General features: G+C 33.2%; 1 protein-coding gene and 1 non-coding gene across 2 annotated transcripts in view; both read right to left on the minus strand.

Moving 5' to 3' along the window:
* IL1RAPL1 (interleukin 1 receptor accessory protein like 1) overlaps positions 1 to 13850 on the minus strand; it is a 1385702-nt gene that overhangs the window by 437646 nt on the left and 934206 nt on the right. The window lies entirely within an intron of this gene.
* TRNAV-UAC lies at positions 8276 to 8348 on the minus strand. The gene has a single exon. It is a non-coding gene; the product is annotated as a tRNA-Val (tRNA).

Genomic DNA, 13850 nt, shown 5'->3' on the forward strand with positions numbered 1-13850 from the left:
TTTTTATAGAAGTAGTTAACTTTTACATACCTTTAAAGCAATAATCTATTATACTTTGGACCTAAATTCCATGAAGATAAGATTGTTTTTCGTTTTAATTCATTGCTTTATTCCAATCCCTATAACAGAACTTGACACATAGAAAAGTACTCAAAAATATTTGTTGACTGAATGAATGCATGCATGCATGAATAAAGAATGTCTGAGATAAGATGACCAGAATGCTGTTTAACCTATACTGAGTGTTTAACCAATCACAATTACCCTTCCTTGTTTCTCTGGATGAATTACAGTCAGTGTTTTAGCATTTTAGCAATCAAAAATACACTCTGCCAGAAACCAACCAACAAAAGTTCATAAAAGACAAAAATCCTGTTTCATCACTCTGAATATACAGATGAACAATCTTCTAATCTGTTCCTCCTCACCAACTGCCCAAAGATTACTGGATTTATTAAAAAAAAAAAAAAAGAGCCAAACACATTAGCACTAATGGAAGGAGATTTTAGAAAGTAAAACTTGATTGGCACAGTCAAATGATTGCTATACACAATAATTACTAAAACAAATTGCACTGGATGTATTATTTTATTTCATGGGACATTTGAGTTGGAATCAATTGTCCCAAGAACAATAAATCATGAGCATGATGATGTCTCATAAAGTTAAAAATCCCATAGTTTCTCTCATGATGCTGAAAAAATATCACAGTATCTATCAAAAAGAAAACACAAACAACTGAAAATCCACAGCTACTTCCCCTTCTGCCAAGTAGAAGTGTTTTCAGGAGCTGGCTACAGTAATAAAGTTAGCAAAAGGTGGTTCATGCAATAAGGCAGATAAATGAAACTTTAAGCTGAAAACCTTAAAAGACACTTTGCTATGTGTGTGTGTATAGTTGACCCTTGAACAACATGGGTGTGAAGTGTGCAGATCTACTTATGTGCAAAGTTTTTTGAAAGCAAATAACATAGTACTACATGATCCACAGTTGGCTGAATCTACTGATGTAGAACCATGAATGGGGGGGAATCATGTTCATGAAGGACCAGCTATAAATTATACTCAAGGTTTAAGCTTTGGAGATGGTCAGTGCCTCTAACTGCCCCTTCCCCATGATATTCAAGGTCAACTGTGTGTGTATGTTTATAAGTGTGTATATATACATATATATATATATATATATATATATATAGAGAGAGAGAGAGAGAGAGAAATTATATATATATATATATGTATATATATATATATGTGTGTGTGTGTGTATGTGTGTGTGCCAAGTCACTTCAGTCATGTCTGACTCTTTGTGACCCCAGGGACTATAGCCTGCCAGGCTCCTTTATCCATGGGATTCTCCAGGCAAGAATACTGAAGTGGGTAGCCAAGCCCTCCTCCAGGGGATCTTCCCAACCCGGGGCTCAAACCTGTGTCTTTTGCGACTCCTGCATTGCAGGTGGATTCTTTACCACTGAGCCACGGGGGAAGCCATCTCACATTTTACATATGTGTGTACCCTAACAATTTTTATAAAAGTACATGTTACAATTCTAGATAAATAGTCTTATTCTGGTAAATATTTTACTGATGTGAAACTTAAGCTATACACTCTAGTAGAAACAAAATTTAAAAATATTTTCAAAGTTCAAACTGGAAAGAAAAAGGATAATAAATTTTAGTAGAATGAAATTAAAAGCTGATTTTGATTATAGGTACCACAAAGAGAATAAAGAGATAAGTCACAAACTAAGAGAAGATATTTGCAGTATTACTAGCAAAGGCAATGCATGCAGAATATGCAATATACTCCTTTGAATCAAGAGGCTTAAGACAAATAACAAAGTAAAAAGGTCAAACAAAGGCAATTGGCCCAGTTACAGATGTGGCTGAAAATGCTTGCTGGTATGTAAAGTGTTGTAACACGTATGGAGAAGAATTTAGTGTTACCTAATATAATTCAAAATATGCACACAGACTCAGCAGTTCATATCCTGGTGACATTTTTCCATATGTACACCAAGAGACAAATATAGACATTGTCTTAGCAGCATTGTTATGAATAAAAATATTAATAGCAAAAATCCTTGAAATAGTTCATATGTCCATCAACAGTAAAATAGTTAATTAAATTGTGGTATACTGATGCAATTAAACACTATATAGCAGTAGAAACAAATAAATATTGATGCTGCCACCATTATAGCATTATCTGAAAAACAGTAAATAAAAAATAGGTCACCGAAGAATGAATATATTTAAATGAATACATTTATATAACAAAACTAGCCAAATTAAACTATGCATTTTTTAGTTAATATATACAATATTTTAAAACTAAAGAGGAAAGGAATGAGTAACACAAAATTTAAGACGGTAGTTACACATAAAGTTAGTTGTGTCGGACAGGAAAATGGGAGTTGAGATCGAGGTAGTCACGCCCCAGAGTGTTTATCAAGTGAGGTATTGTACTGCTCTATCCTCAAAAACTGGTGACTGATACAAAGGAGTTCATTTTTGTTATTTTTAAAACTTTCTGTATGTGGCACATACATTATTTTGTATCTATAACATATTTCACATTTCTTTAAAAGTATAAATAGGTATATTAAAAGGCATTACAGTATATCAACATACAATTTTTTCCATAATTTGTTAAATAATATCCTTATATTTTCTAGTAACCATTCTTTTGAAAGTGAAAGTTGTGTCTGACTCTTTACAAACCCATGGACTATACAGTCCACAGAATTCTCCAGGCCAGAATGCTGGAGTGAGTAGCCATCCCTTTCTCCAGGGAATCTTCCCAACCCAAGAATTGAATCTGCATGGGGTCTCCTGCATTGCAGGCAGATTCTTGACCAGCTGAGCCCCAGGGAAGCCCAATCATTCTTTCACACAATGTAAACAGCTGTGTAGGTATTTCCTACAGTCCAATTTAGACATGTCCATGATGGAGATTTGTATTACACTTTCTGCTGTACCTACTGTAGAACTAAATTGACAGAAGCGACTAGAAGTAATGAATAAATTCCTAGAATCAGAAGGGCTGTGAGGGAATCACAGCACCACTGAAATTAAATTAATTCATTTAATTATTCCTAAAACCCATCTTCGAGATAACTTGAAAATTTCTTGAGCTGGCAATTCTATGACTTTCCTTGAATTGAGAAATTTTTCTCACTACCTTAATATGAAATATCCTTAACATCATTTAAGATATCTTTCTGTAGGCCATTACTGTGTTTAAGCATATGCTTATTTTGCTACTCATTTTTTTTTTCATATCTTTATATTAGAGCTTCAATCTCTTCACCTCTTCAAAAGTTTTACTCAAATTCTCTTCAGTAAACATCTCCACAGCTTGCTGTAGAAGTTGAAGTTGAGTAAGAGATCACTGGGGTGAGGCACTTCAAGTAGGTTTGTTCATATTAGCCCTCTTGATTTTGACAGGGCCAAGGAAGGAGACTGCAACTCATTTAACTAACTTCGCCAAAGATTTCACTTCAAATAACCAAAGCAAACCCACTCAAAGTGTACTTCAGCAACACAGAGAAATTCCTACAGGTAGACAGTAAGATCACTTGATTTGTGTTTACTATGTGGTTTTCATATAGTAACAAAGGCCAAACCTATGTTTTTCATAGTAGAACAACAAAAATTCTCCAGCTTTCCTGGGAATTCTTAATTCATTAAAAAGATTTCCACAGAAATTCAGACTACATTTATGTTCTAAATGCTTTGATATTTGTTTCATGAATCCAAAGAAAATACACATGCACATGTTTTGCTCAATACATTTTTCAGAAAGGTTTCTGAAAATGTTAAAAAGATAATAACTGCAAGAGTTTTAATACCCTATGCAGCAGTTTGGAAATCCAAAAAAAACACATTTACACTTTAGTTTGAAACAAATATCTTAATAAAAATAAATGGGGAATATCATTTTTAAGTGATTAAACTTAAAGAAGGACGCAGACTTCTGAGCAAATGGAATTGCATATCCTCTCCTGTCAAAATGAGTGTCCTAATTCTTTTCATCAAAAACAATCATTATGATACCCAAAGTCACTGAACATTCTGCTTTTATTTGTGAGTGGCGCGATGTAAAACTTTCAAGAAAACGTTTTTAGAATATCAATTATTCACCCTGTAAATATTTACCATAATTAGAATACACATTTAACCCAAAATGTTATCCAAATTACTTAAATTTTATATTAAATATTAGTAAAATCAGTATTATTTTTACAACAGCATTATTAACTTTACAATGGAAAGGTCTGCAAATATACAAAACCATTTTTCAAAAACAATGGACATTCAAAAACTGAAAGCATTTCCCCTAACATGAGGAACAAGATAAGGATGTCCACTTTTGCCACTTTTATTCAATATAGTTTTGGAAGTTCTAGTCATGGCAATCAGAGAAGGAAGAGAAATAAAAAGAGTCCAACTTGGAAAAGAAGAAGCAAAACTATCACTGTATGCAGATGACATGATTCTAGACATAGAAAATCTTAAAAGATGCTACCAGAAAACTACTAGAACTCATCATGAATTTGGTAAAGTTGCAGGATATAAAATTAATACATAGAAACCTCTTGCATTCTAATACACCAGCAACGAATGATCAGAAAGAAAAATTAAGGAAACATCCATTTTACCATCACATCAAAAATAATAAAATACCTAGGAATAAATCTACCTAAGGAGGCAAACTACCTATACTCAGAAAACTGAAAGACATCAAAGAGGATACAAACAGATGGAGAGATATGTTCTTGGATTGGAAGAATCAATATTGTGAAAATGGCAATACTACCCAAAAACAATCTACAGATTCAATGTAATCCATATCTAATTACCAAGGACATTTTTCACAGAATTAGAACAAAATTTTTACAATTTGTATAGAAACAGAAAGACCCCGAATAGCCAAAGCAATCTTGAGAAAAAAGAATGGAGCTGGAGGAATCACACACTCTGACTTCAGACTATACTACAGTAATCAAAACATTTTGGTACTGGCACAAAAAGAGAAATACAGATCAATGGAACAGTATAGAAAGTCCAGAGAGAAACTCACACATGTATGTTCACCTATGACAAAGAAGGCAAGAATGTACAATGGAGCACAGTCTTTTCAATAAGTGGTGCTGGGAAAACTGGACAGCTACATGTAAAAGAATTAAATTAGAACATTCTCTAACCACATACACAAGAATAAACTTCAAATGGATTAAGGATCTAAATGTAAGGCCAGATACTACAAAACTCAAAGGAAAACATAGGCAGAACACTATTTGACATAAATCACAGAGATATCTTTGATCCACCTCCCAAAATAATGAAAATAAAAACAAAAAAGAAACAAATGGGCCCTAATTAAATGTAAATGCTTTTTAACAGCAAAATAAAAATAAACAAAATGAAAAGACAACCCATAGAATGGGAGAAAATACTGGCAAAAGAAATAACCAACAAGGGACTGATCTCCAAAATATAGAAACAGCTCATGCAGCTCAATATCAAAAAAAACAACTCAATCAAAAAATGGGTAGAAGATCAAAATACTTATTTCCCCCAAGAAGACATTCAAGAAGACATTCATTTCCCCCAAGAAAGACGTATTTTCCCCCAAAAGCACATGAAAAGATGCTCAACATTACTAATTATTAGAGAAATGCAAATCAAAACTATAACGAGGTACTATCTCATATCAGTCAGAATGGTCATCATTAAAAAGTCTGCAAATAATAAATGCTGGAGAGGGTGTGGAGAAAAGGGAACCCTCATATATGTGGTGGGAATGTAAACTGGTATAACCATTGTGGAGAATAGTATGGAAGTACCTAAAAATAGAACTACCATGTGATCCAGAAATCCCACTCCTGGGCACATATTCAGAGAAAACCTGAATTTGAAGAGATCATGTACCCCAATATTCATTGTCTCACTAGTAGGTAAGACATAAAAGCAATCTAAATGCCCATCAACAGAGAAATGGATAAAGAAGACGTGGTACATATATACATTGGAATACTACCCAGTCATAAAAAGAATGAAAAGATGCTATTTGCAGCAACATGGATGGGCCTAGAGATTGTTATACTGAGTGAGGTAATTTATGTAGAGAAAGACAAATATCATAAGATATTACTTATATGTGGAATCTAAAAAAAATGGTACAGATGAATTTCCTTACAAAACAGAAATAGATTCACAGATGGAGAAAAAAACACCTTACAATTACCAGGGGGAGAAAGTGGGAAGGGATATTGGGATATTGTGATTGACATATATACACTACTATATATAAAATAGATAACTAACAAGGATCTACTGTATACCACAGGGAATTCTACTCAATACTCTGTAATGACCTACATGGGAAAATAATTTTAAATTCATGTCAGTGTATGGCAAAAACCATTACAATATTGTAAAGTAATTCACCTCTAATTAAACTAATTAGTTTTTCTAAAAAAGAGTGGATATAAGTGTGTCCATATATAATTGATTCACTTTGCTGTATACCTTAAGCTAATACAATATTGCAAATCTACTATACTTCAATAAAAATTATTTTTAAAAAGAGACATTCATTAAAAAGTAATACATATATCAAATAATTTCACTGCTACGATTTCATTTGATACGTGTCTTTACTCAGGAAAAATTGACTGAGGGTTATTGTGGATCAATATATGTCAATGAAAAATATAATTATTAGAAATGCAACTGATTCTGTATCTGTATTGAGCTTTTACTACAATCCACAGCATTTGTATAAAGAAAGCAAGAGAGTATTACGTTTTAAGAGAAATAGTGAATGTCAAAGACCTGACATTAAGAAATTCAATTAAGTACAACCAACTTGACTGATTTCACTACAATTCTTTGGGTTTTACAAGTCAATTTTTAATTTAAAAAATCAGAAATAGTGTACTTTTATTAAATATGTTCATTTGGATAAATATAACTGCATTTAGCAGTGAAACTGTGTCTTCATGCTTATTTCTTAGGTAAAAATAATTAAAAAATGAAAACTCAGCACATAATTGTGTTGTCAGTTAAATATGTATGATACGAATGTGTCTCATTTAAAACAAAAAATGAAAAATGTGTGGAAAAAATTCCAAAGTTATTAACTTTAGTATACTTAATTTCTAGTATTCAGGTAAATCTAGGACAGATATTGTATATTTCAGTAGACAGTTTATATCTATATTTTACAATTTTATGACAAAATTAAACCTATCAAATATTATACAGACATATATTTCTTACAATATAATGAAAACATGATTGAACATTAACATTTTCTCACTTGTAATTAATTGTTTGCTTACAATTGTGTTAGTATTATGGACCAATACAACCTTGAAAATAACCTACATCCATAGAAATAGAAAAATAAATACATATATACTAAATGTTAGGTCAAACCAGGTTAAGATAAGTAGCATTTTAAAGAAGTTTCCAGAAATTAAGGAAGATTATATTCAACTAAAGAAGCATGGTAAACTTTACTGACTGTTTTTATAAGACTTGATTATTTTTTAATGAAATTTAGTAAAAATATATTCTTATATTAACTGAGGATATTAATAGATATTTGATTTTTTTGGTAAGGTACCCAGTGCTTTTACAAATGAACCAATTAATTATATCCTTTTTTAAAAAAGCTACTTGCATGTTAAGGAATATTAGACATACTCAATATTACTGCAGTAATTTCAAAGTCCAAATCTAGGTTTTAATAGAGGCATCTCCAAGTTTCCATCAGACTGCATTAAAAATTATTCTAGCTAACCATTTGTTTCATTACAACAGTGACATAATTCTACAATTTTAAGTGGAGAAAAAATGATGGACTCTTTTGAATGTGTATAAGACAAATATATACTTCTTGTACAGAATCAGGCTCAGAGTTTTACCCATTCATTTAAAAAGGCATTTTTAGAAACATCAAGCTTTTTGCTTTCATCAATAGCTTAAAGTTAACTTAAGCACCCATCAATAGGAAATTGGTAAGCAAATTCTGCTCTAGCCAAAGAAGTGTTTAGATGCATTTTTAAGAGAAATAAAAGAATGTTACCTAGAAGGATGAATACTATAATCTACATTTTATAAAAAGAAACTACAATTACACTGATATAGAGCACTCTTAAAATTATAGGTGGTAGTCTGAGGTGATGGGATGGTAACAAATTTTCCCTCTTACCTTTTTTAGGAGGGAGGGGGCATGGCACAGGTCATGTGGGATCTTACTTAGCTCCCCAACCAGGGATTGAACCTGCGCCCCCTGCAGTGTAAGTGCAGAGTCATAACCACTGGACCACCAGGGATGTCCTCCTTACTTTTTATGCTTCTCCTATGTTTTCCAAATTACCTCAGTGAAAAAAATTACTTTGTCATAAGTAAGACAACATATATTTTTAAACTGACATTTTCTGCTAAATTAGATAGCAAGATTTGTAACTGAAACAGAATTAAGATAAGAGGGCATGATTACTTGTCTAGAAATCCAGACCATTAACACAAATGGACCATATCACTAGTGATTTAATGACATTATTTATTTTATTATGTTAATGTTTTTACTTTTAAGTTACATTTTCATGAGTCATTAAGTCAGACAAACAATATGGAATTTCCAATAGATGCAAATCATTTGAAGAGTAAAGAATTGTTTTGAAAAGATATCATAAATGCTTGGTTTTACTACAGTTTACAAGAGAGTGCTTATCTATATTCTGACAATTAAAGAGTGGTTATTTTCATAGATCCATGATCTATTCTTTCGAATATACAATACTGAACACCTGATCACAGGGAGACAATCAGTGACAAATGGCAAGCTCTAAGCATTATGTGATTATTTAACAACATGAATAGACAAGCTTATATAATTGTCTGTGAAATTTACTGGTTTAAGTATCTTTAAAGTTTTCCAAAACAAATAATTAAACAACCTCAGCAACAGTAAACATCCCTAAGGAGTTTTAGGGGTTTTACCATACAAACTTTAGAGAGTACAGATCATTTTATGTCTTGAGAATATTGTTAACATTAAATTAATTGTTTTACACTACTCCTGATATGTTTGGGAATATATACTATTCTATAATGAAGTTATAATATTTTTGCAAATTTCCCTTGAAATCTTTTGCTTGGCTTTAAAAAGTATAGTCAAATAATTAACAATTAGAAGGAGAGAATATACATAATAAAGACAACTAACAATTTCAATATGCATCAGCTATGTACGCAAAGTCTTATATTACATTAAGAGTGCTATATTTCTATTATCAATCCTTTTCTTTTGAATAAGGCCTGTCATTTCATTATATTCCTATCACAAATCTCACCCCACCAGTTTGTTTACATGAAAGGAACCAGTTAAGGATGTATTCCTATATACACTAGTATATAGTAATAGAGTATATACATATGTAATATATAGAAATACAGCATAAGTATATAATATTATAGTAAAAGAGTATAGGTTAATGGATCTATTTGAGATAGAAAGAGAGTGAAAAAGTTCTAATGGCAGGTCTCAAGCCTTTCTCATATTCTCTTCAAAATATCTTAAGTCAATGACATGGATAAAGTCATACAATAAATAAATATGCAATTTCTGAATAATGTGAATCTGGATGGATTACCAAATAGAGGATAACAGAATAAAATCCAAAATGATCTTGATGAGGGGAATTGAGTGAGGCCTAATATAACGGCATAAATTTAACAAGATTAAAATATATTGTACATTCAAATCTTGGAACACAGAAGGTACAAAAAACAGGGTAAGGAAGATATGATTCAGGATAAATATAAAAAATAAGTAGTAGCAGCTGCAGTAGGAGTAGAGTTTGGTTTTAAGTACAAGCACAATTATAGTCAGCAGGGTGATGAAGCTATGAAATATTAGCAAATGTGAACACGGGCTGCCTTTCTAGAAAATACAATAATTTTGTTATAGTGAGTATATTCCATCATGGATTATACAGATAAGTCTATTCCCCCGAGGCACATAGACAAACCATGGTTCATAAGGAGAAGAATGGGGAGGAGAGTGAAAGAACTCAAGCACAGGTTGTATTTAAAAATATTTTTAACATCATTAATATGGCCAAAATCGTGCTAGCAATTGGAGATTAAAAACCTATCCTTGCTCTGAACAAATTTATAGAGACTAGTATCAGGTAATAGGAGAGTAAAGAAAAAATGATAATGATTACATAGAAGCGAGTCTTAATACAAGAACTTTCTAATCTTCAAAATTGTTCGAAGACTGTACCTCATTGGAAAGTAATGAGTTCCCCTTTGCCAGTAGTTTTCAAGCATAATTTCCATGGACACAGATCATTTGACTTGACTATAAAATAAGGGATTCAAGAATCAGATACCTGTTATCTTCAAGCTCCTTTCAGATTTAACTCTGCAAACACTAATTGAAATAAATAATTACATAGAGTCTCAGCAGGTAAAACCAATAAACAGACTGCAATCCTGGAAATCCTCTTCTATCACTGGGTCTGAAGAGTTCCCAGGAGTTAGGAAGAAGAAATTACAGATGACTACCAAGATTTCTGAGTTCATGTTGGTGCCATTCACAGACTCAAGGAATACAAAAATATTGGCCTTATAGTCTTCTCTTTTCTAGCTCTAGAGCTGTTGTTAAGTTCCTTTCAGATTTAATCTCCTATCTGAACTTAATGAAAGGAGAGATTAGACTAGAGGAAATTTCATAAGATTTGAAATTGGAAATGGACAGGATACAGATATTTGATGTGGAAAAGAGAGACTATTAAGCCAACAGTGTAAGTGGAAGTACGGCTCTAGGAATGTGTAGAATTGTGATGAGGATGAATAGTCCAGTATGACAAGAAGATGTCTGTGTTAGAAAGTAAAAGGATATAAGTGTTGGATGGTAATTTGGGGTCTAGAAGAAAAGTTTCTTGTAGTCTATGGGCATTATCTCATGCTGAGCAAAGACTTAGTGGAAAAAAATGAACATTTGTAGGAAGGATGCTGTCTTGCTTTTTATATAAGGCTGACTTTTCAAAGAAGGCAACCAAAGCAGGGATGCTACTTGAAGACATGGCTGGTCTAATTGGGAATTTTTCTGATATTTGAACAAAAGTAAAATGGTAAAATTGTGAAGCAAAGTATGCACAAATGATTTCGAGCGAACTAAAATACTGTGTCTCTGGAAAAACACAAAACTTCAGAACAAAAGTCACATTTCACAGGGTTTTTTTGTTGATTGTACTCTTTTTTGTTCTCTTTTTGTCTTTTCATATCTTAGCACTCTGTGGGGACTGAACGTCCTCCATTTAGCCTCTCCTGTTTTTCAAAGTACATATGTATTTCAGAGCTAGAGTAAATTAGAGTACCATTTCTGAATACATACAGAAGAATAAAATGTATCATGAATTCAATCAGTAATGATAAAATAATAAATACTTTCTTAGTTGCTATTGCCTACTCTATGTGCTAAGGGTGTTAGAGTGATTGTTGTACACATTTCTGCCACTCATCTATTAAACAATATGCAGAAACTCAATAAACTAAACACAATACTTTATAGATTCATATTTGAAGTTCACTTACTACCTAATTCCAATAATGCTAGAAATCACATTCTGTTTTCTTCAGTTTAAACTGACAGTAATTACTATGAGTGATCCCATTGACTTTAAGAGTTTACCCTTGACATTTTATTTCAGTTTTATGAAATGATGATTGACTGTCAAAGTATTTCCAAGATTTTTTTAATTCACAATGAACAGATCATTTTTCCTGACTTTGGAAAAAGAAAATCAACCTGATTTAATGAAAATGCTAGCCAATCTCCACAATAATAAAAAGTGCATTCAAATGTCCTCAATGTTCTCTTTATCATTATTACATGAATAGCAGTAGAGTGGCGGTGGCAGCATCCATGGAGAGGTGTGGACATGTGTGTCCCTGTGTGTGTAGAAATCATTTCTTTAACAGGTAAATGGTCAAATGTCAATTTTCCGGTTTAGCATCTGGGTTTTACAATACGGGCTCTGGGGTTAGACAGGCCTGGGTTCAAATCATGTTTCATCACTTACTACTTGTAGCAATTTAACTTTTTCGAAGTCTTTTGTCTGAATCTGGGATATTACAGCAATTAAAGGACTCGCCCGTGATGGTTAGTTTTGTATGACACTGTAGCTACACTATACCTATAGGTATTGCTTGGAAGGAATTCTGTGGATGTGATTAAAGTCCACATTTAACTTTAAGTGAGAGAGATTATTCTGGACAATCTGGGTGGGCATGATTCAATCAGGTAAAAGGCCTTAAAGAGCAGAGTTGAGGCTCCTCTGAGCCTCTACTCTATAGCACTCTGGGTACTACAGCTTCAGTTCATGTCCAAGAGTTCCAGCCTGCCCTTCTTAACTGCCTGTCCTATATATTCTAGATTTGTAAAGCCAAGTCTCCAAATTGTACAAGCCAATTCCCTGTAAAAAAAAAGTCTTAATATATATTTCCTACAGCTTTGTTTTGCTTACCGTAGCATTTTTATGAGGATGATAAGCCTGGTGACTGGCATAAAGTATATGGAGTATGGCTAGTACTTAATACAAGCTAGCAAAAATAAAGAAGTACAGGTTACTGTCTCAGTTCATAGGTACCAGTTGTCAGTTTTCCTATATTAAAAGAGAATGGGATTAATGTAACAAATTTACCAAAAGACATGAGTGTACCTAGAAATACTAACATAAAAATCTCTAGTCATCCACCAATTCTACTTTAGTTTTTCCTTCCGGAAAGACTTCTTCCATGCCATACTGGTTGATTTTAAGGGACTTATGAGACAGGACTCACCTCTGGTGTCTCGACCTTTCAACTGTACTAGGTGTCAACAGTCCAGAAGGAATTAAAAAAATTCAATATAGATGATACACTGCATTTAGAATTAACTCTGCTTCCTTCTTTCCTTTCATTATCAGGAGGCTCAGAACCAAATATGGAATTCAATTCAGCAAGCATTTGCTTTAGCAATATTGTATATAGCTAATAGATATAAACCAATCACCTTTACATCATGAGAAATGCTGGGCTGGAGGAAGCAAAAGCTGGAATCAAGATTGCTGGGAGAAATATCAATAACCTCAGATATGCAGATGACATAACCCTTATGACAGAAAGTGAAGAAGAACTAAAGAGCCTCTTGATGAAAGTGAAAGAGGAGAGTGAAAAAGTTGACTTAAAGCTCAACATTCAGAAAACTAAGATCATGGCATCCAGTCCCATCACTTCATTGGCAAATAGATGGGGCAAACAATGGAAAACAGTGGCTGACTTTATTTTTTGGGGCTCCAAAATCACTGCAAAGATGGGACTGCAGGGCATGAAATTAAAAGACGCTTACTCCTGCGAAGGAAAGCTATGACCAACCCTAAACAGCATATTTAAAAAAGCAGAGACCATTACTTGCCAGCAAAGATCTATCTTAGTCAAGGCTATGGTTTTTCCAGTGGTCAGTATGGATGTAAGGGTTTGAACTATAAGGAAAGCTTGAGCACCAAAGATTGATGCTTTTGAATGTGTGGGAGAAGGACTCTATGAGAGTCCCCTTGGACAGCAAGGGGATCCAACCAGTCACTCCTAAAGGAAATGAGTCCTGGATGTTAATTGGAAGGACTGCTACTGAAGCGGAAACTCTAGTACTTTGGCCACGTGATGCAAGGAACTGACTCATTTGAAAAGACCCCTGATGCTGGGAAAGATTGAAGGCAGGAGGAGAAGGGGACAGCAGAGGATGAGATGATTGGATGGCATCACCAACTCAATGGGCATGAGTT

The sequence above is a fragment of the Cervus canadensis genome, chromosome X (assembly GCF_019320065.1).
Source record: "Cervus canadensis isolate Bull #8, Minnesota chromosome X, ASM1932006v1, whole genome shotgun sequence".
In the NCBI taxonomy this organism is placed as follows: Eukaryota; Metazoa; Chordata; class Mammalia; order Artiodactyla; family Cervidae; genus Cervus; species Cervus canadensis.